The following is a 6,753-nucleotide window of genomic DNA, read 5'->3' as shown; positions in this document are numbered from 1 at the left end:
GTTTTCACGCTGAATGTCAAGGTTTGGGTTTTTCAGTAGATCTCGTGATATATGGCGGTGCAGAAGAAGAATTTTGCACGTTGTATATGATATTTAATGTAAAACACCCTATCAGACAGGCCCAAACACAAAGTTGGTACTCTTTTTACTGTAAACAACATTAGAGACAAATACACGGGGCTTTTTTTTCATAATAGGTTATTCATAAACAAATTTGCACCATTACGAAGATCCTATGGAATATGTAACCCTCTCCCAAAAACGCCAGAAAAAACAAAAACAAAACGGAGAGGACTACATTATTGCAGCTAATTGCCTTATAGTACCGAACAGATATCAATATATCATTGTAAATGGTACATGTAGTATTTAAATTGAATAGTCTATACTATGAGATGAAATAAAGACTTTGATTGATTGATTATTTATGGTTTTACGCCGTTTTAGCATTATTTCAGCCATTTTACGGTGGTAGGACACTCTAAATCCATACTGTAGTATCAATACATACGTAAGCAAGTCTTTGCAGGTTTGATATACTTTAAAACCCAACGTTGAATGTATACATACAAATAGTCAATTTGATACATTATATTGTATACTTTCACAGCAATCAGGTAATACGTTCATTAATATTTTATTTACACTGGCGTATTCGATAAAAAAAATACCAAGGTCAACCGATTTTCATTTCAGAATGAACAGAAACTTTCACTTCTCGTTTTCTATAGAAGATAGAGTTATCTCATTATTTAATGAAGTCATCTAGTGACGGGAGAATTCAGAGAGAACAATCCCGGGAATTTCGTTGAATCGAGTATACTATGACGTTGATGTTGTGATGAATTCAGTTACTCTGAGAGTTCAACATCTTTTCACGAAATTATCTTATTTCATTGTGAATGTGAACAGAATTTAAAATAATACTAATTTCACATGGACATGGGTAACTCCATTTGCTGATTTCATTTAATTTCAATCGATCATGACAAAGTAAGAAGTTTTCTGACATTTCAGGGGGAAATGTTCGCACTAATGATCAATGTATTCCTCAAAATAACATAATTATTGCATCTTGCAAAACGGAAATGAGCACGTATACATTACCATTCTGGACACCTCAATAAAATTCCCCACTACAAAATATTTTTGAAAAACGTAAAACAGGATAAAATATTGCACAACTGCTTTGTCGCGTGCACTTTATTGCCATTATTTGCTGTAATCAACAAAACCCAAACAACATCATACATGTATCATATTAATTGTGATGAATAGGGCATGTACGCCCAGAAAGTTTTCTTGTATACACAACACTTGTTTTTTGTTTTAATTTTTGAAAGGAAAATCATTATTCCCCCTCGTCACTTCCATAGACGGAGTGCATCAGCTCACGTGAAGACGAGATAGCGATAAAGTTGTCAAAAATAAGTCATCACGTTGATTTGGACAGATCAAATGGCAGACTACAAAACAAACTCTAACTTCAGGGGAAGTAAATATCTTAGTGACGGGATCATTGCCTGATAAGCGGCCTTTATACGATTTTAAACATGGATCACCCTAATTTTAACATCTCTACTTCTGCAAATGACAGGTTTGCCTTCCTCTTCATTGTGAATCTCAACAAGTCTTGTCGTCTGCTTTTCAGATTTTAAAAGGTCATGGAGGTGCTTTGGTGAAATCGCCGAAAATTACTGTAAAAAATTAAAGTGGACGAAGGTAAGCCGGTACAGAACAGGGTTCGATGACAAGAAATTGTACAAATTGATTGGTTTTAATGTTATTGAAACTGTTAAAATTGTCTGCACTAAATTCCATGGTTCCAACAAACTCGTGCAATAATAAATCTTCAGGAAAACACATACACAAGTCCAACTTAAATAAAAGGCTTTTAAGATACTTAAAACTGAGGCAAATAGTATTCAAAATATATAGTTCGTGAAATACTAAAAAAAAAGCATGCGTTGTAACACAAGTACGTGCTTTCTGAAGTTTTGTAAAGCTAACACATTTGAAGCTGGAAGAATATACCATTCTTGGAGTTGTTTGGAAATTAGTAACAATTTTTTTTTGTTTATTGGGGGAGGGGGGGGGGTTGAAGTAAAATTCTCTAGGAAAAAAAATCATTAATGGTCCATTTGTTGAGATTTTTCCAACTCTTTATGTCATAATTCTAAAATGTATAGAATTATGGATGAAAAGATATCATAAAAAATGTGAAATACCGAGTGCGAGCGGGTTTTTTTTTACTTCGGATTTTTCTAGTCAAATAATTCCTTCATTTCTAGAGATTTATGATGGGTTCTAAATGGTGATAATTAGATGATTTTGGAGATATTACCAAAGATAACATCAAATAAGCGAAATCTTTTAAGAAAATGTCGCATCTCGTGGCCATTATCTCCCAACGTCAGAAAAAAATATTTAATTGACGCTGAGAAAAACGGCGAGCTTTGGCAAGATTACCCGCTAAATTAATACTCTTAGCTTGAAATTTCCACTGAACTGGGTACAGTGTCACGTGACAATAGCTCGTTAGCTAGAAAATGATGCAAGGAGCGGAGTTTTATAGGAATTAAATTGAGGTAAAAAGTATCCTCTCTCTCAAATTTGGCCTTATTGTCCATTTGTAAGTCAATCTCAAGCTTTTGTTTAGACAAAACGAAGTAATTGATATACCGTAAAAAGGACTGAGACTTAGAACGTACGGTTGTCGTTAGGTCTAATGATCTGACATAATAGCAAAGTTTTTAATGAACACAAAACAAAGAACACAGATATATTGCATTGGTAATAATGAACGGTGTTCCTTCAATCAGAAACACTCTTCGACGCTTGTTACCAATCAATCATTCTAGTTTTAACTATAAAAGTTACCGTGCATCGGTCATTGTGAATCAACACATTTCTTAGAAAAGATTCTCCATTCTAGTTTCCACGTTCACAATATTTACATGACAGAATAAAGAAGGGTTCACAAACATATAAGATATCTATAAATACCAAAATAAAAGACAAAAAATGCTTCATATGTATTATTTCAAACTGTGTAAAAGCATTTTTAAAAGAAAAAAATCAATAAAAACCATTGCTATATATATCTTATATATATAACATATCAGAAAATGTTTAATATACAATGTAGTAAATATGATACTAAGTTTTCAAGACAATACGATACCAATACTACTTTGTTTTACACACTGTTCACATATAATCGAAGGCTGGGCAGTACCGATGCCTGCCCCCTATTTTACCGATAAATGTGACAGTTAAGGGTGACACCGAGACACGCAATCTGACCAGCCATCCCTCACAGCACACTTGAAGGCTCCCGAACACACATTCCTCGTGTCGTTGTTTATTTTTTGTTTAGAAAATAACAATTTATCAACACTCATAAACATGACATGCTGTGTACGTTTTATGGACAATTCAATGATGTTCCTGTATGCATAAAATCAAAAAACGCATTTGCCGATGTTAAGTGACACCGGTTCGTCGGGGAGTTGGAAAGGACGCTGACAAATTGGACGGTTTTACCTCGCGATTACAGATGGGAATGATTAGAGAAAAATACATATAGACTGTGTCACTGTTAAAACGGATCCGAGAAACGGGGGCTGGGAACACACACACACTCAAAATATTGAAATAAAATTTCTCATCGTCTCAATAAATTATCCACTGAATTTCCGTCACCATGGACTTTTATTTTAAAAATATATTTTAGTCATTTTATGGATTAAAAGTAAGAGGGGGAACAAAGCCACGAAAATCCATGAAAAAAGCATGAGAATTGTCAAGATATATAATAGACACCATCGCAACATAAACTTGCATCTTCGATGAATTTTCAAGATTCGTTTTAAAATGAATCGATTTCTTTTCTTTCTTTCTTTTCCTCACATTTTGATATTAATATGTGTATGCCCTAAAACTGTACCGCATGTACGAGTACATGTATACATGATATAAACGCACAAATGTAAGAACAGATACCATTTCTTGTTGGAAAATGTCAGCATTTTGAATTTCATTACAGGTCAGTAAAACAATTTAAACATTTCTTTTGACTGGCATTGTTATGCATATAGTGATTCTTTAAGCAAGAAGAAAATAAATCCTTTCGTATATAATGTGCAAATTTTGTTGTAAAACTGACCATCGTAAAATATCGATAGGCATATATATTTGGCACATAGTAACAGGTCTATTGCAACAAAATGCATGTATAAATTCTTAATTTATGTATGCGTCTGCCTTGCAATATATAGTTCTGTAATAAATTATCACAAACTGAGGTAATTGTCATGTGTGTAAATATCGTATGCTTTTCGGTTGTTTTACTATAAATCAGCCCTATGACACACAGGGTGCGTTCAGTTTGACCAGGTCGCTGAAGCGCTCGACTTCGTCAGGTGCTGGCGTTGGTCTTCGACAGTGCGGTGCCACGGTCATCAAGTGTGGAGGCTTCTGGTCTTCATCCTTAAGTGCTTCCCCCTTTCTCGGAAATGAAAAAGGCCGCGTTAAGCCAGGACTGACAAGTTATGGAATTATGCCTTACAAAGTCGCATTTTTTTTTTTATTTGCTGCAGTTAAATCCATCACTGTCTTCAAATAAAATAATAAATTAAAAAAAGGCTGTCATCATTAAATAAAAATTAATAAAATCTGATACGTTGTAATTGTTGACTGGATGCCGCGAAAGTTGTATGGCTAACGCTGGAGGGACCAAGAGAGGTAACTCTTATTGTATGTCAATACCGGGGTGGGCAATGTAACATTCTGGACATAAGCAAAAAAAACAAAACAAAACAAAAAAGAAAAAAGAAAAAGAAAAAAAAAAAGAAAGAAAGAAAAAAAACAACAACAAAAAACAACAGTTCGAAACTCACTACATGCATAAAATGACACAATGTATTTTAAAGATACTTTAAACATGCGTGATTCTGTATCGATGCTATACGGCGGCCCATGGATCATCAGTTTGAAGCTAATTTGAGAAGGAAAAAAACCCAACTTAAAAGCAATTCCCCAAGAACCTGCTATAAATAGGAATTTATTTGTAAAGTTTTTTGACAAAAAATGGGGGAGAGCTTCTGAAATACATGTGTGTGTAGTGGATGCCTAGCTGTCCACACCTTTCAGCTCAAATATGTACAGTATTTGTATTGCTGCCTTGGCTTTGGATATTTATGTATTTCAAACTTTGTGTTCGTTTCTGAACAATGCAATTCGATTTAAAATAAATTTTCTATCTGCAACTTCACAAGAAGACCCTCCTCCTCCCCTAATAGTAGGTTGATAAAGACTCACATACTTGACAAGAAAGCGGTATTTGGTCTGAAACAGAAATATTGATACCTACAAACAGCTGTATAAAATAGGATTTCATGTTCACAAGTATGCAGTCCCTACCATGACAGGCTCAATAACGGAAATCAGTCTGGCGCGGCTTTTCCGTTCGCATTAGCGACTTTCGCGTACACGGTAATTACAGGCAAGATGAGTGGCGAGGAATTGCTGACAGAATCTTTGAAAACTACCTACTATTCCGATGAAATTGACGGGTATCTGAGAACATGATGAATTAAATCTCGTGGGTTGTCAAATCTCGGATCTTGACGGATTCATGCAAGATCTAATGAGCCACGTTCATTTCTTGATATATCCGGCCTACACAAGCAATCACCAACAAATTATCTTTCACCTGTTTGGATCAAAATGGTGATTTACAATATCATTTATGTATCCAATTTCAAACAATGATCCGATTATACCTGGAAAACATTCCTGATCTGCAAAAGTCATTAGACTGAACTCAAATACCCTCCACACTACGGAGCTGGCGGAGATATACATGTAATTACATTTTGAAAAGTATATAATAATTATGTACCAAGCAATGCACAGCCACTCGACTATTGAACCTAAATTTTTGTTTTCTTTTTCTTTTACAAAAAATATATATCTCCGCCTTTACACTCAATAAAATGAGTATCATCGAAAAAAATATTCCGTTTGGTTGTCTATTTTTACTCCTTGATGTATAAATATACAATCAAACGGAATTTTTTCTCTCGATGGTACACATTTTATTCAGTATAATAGGGGGGGGGGGGGGGGGGGGGGGTAAATATCTTTGTGAAATAAAAAGGAAAAAAAATTAGGTCAAGTGGTTGAGTACCTGTGAAGATGGAAGTTGGACCTATGAAATTCAATCCATAGGTTTGAAATATTACACAGAAATTATAGTACAATAATTATGTAAAACATACTATTTAACATAATATGCATACTTATATAGGTTAAAGCAGAACACGTCAAATTATTCATGATAATGTATCAAAATTCCAAAATCGTTATCTACATTCGTCTCGTATAGGTACACTTGCTTAGTTGTCGTAAGTAAGAGACTTGATATTTCCTAGGGATTTGGAAGTGTGCAGAATGATGACCATAATGCAAAATGTAAAACCAATATTTTATTATCACTGAAAAAATCTCTTTATTACAAATGGAAGGACTTTTTTTAATCACAAGTGAAATAATCTATTGTAATATGTGCAAGTGAAAGTCTTTTTCTAAATACAAGTGAAACAAAGATTTACAGGACACATGGCATGTTTGCAGAGTATACAAATGTATGTGCAATTTATCTGTCTTATGCTTATAGTAATTAAATCTGAAAGTTCGTTCGCCGACCTATTGCGATAATTAGCCACAATACGGATTTAAATCTAAGCC

The sequence above is a fragment of the Ostrea edulis genome, chromosome 1, assembly GCF_947568905.1.
Source record: "Ostrea edulis chromosome 1, xbOstEdul1.1, whole genome shotgun sequence".
Lineage (NCBI taxonomy): Eukaryota > Metazoa > Mollusca > Bivalvia > Ostreida > Ostreidae > Ostrea > Ostrea edulis.
The sequence above is the reverse complement of the archived record's forward strand: the minus strand, read 5'-3'. Positions refer to the sequence as shown.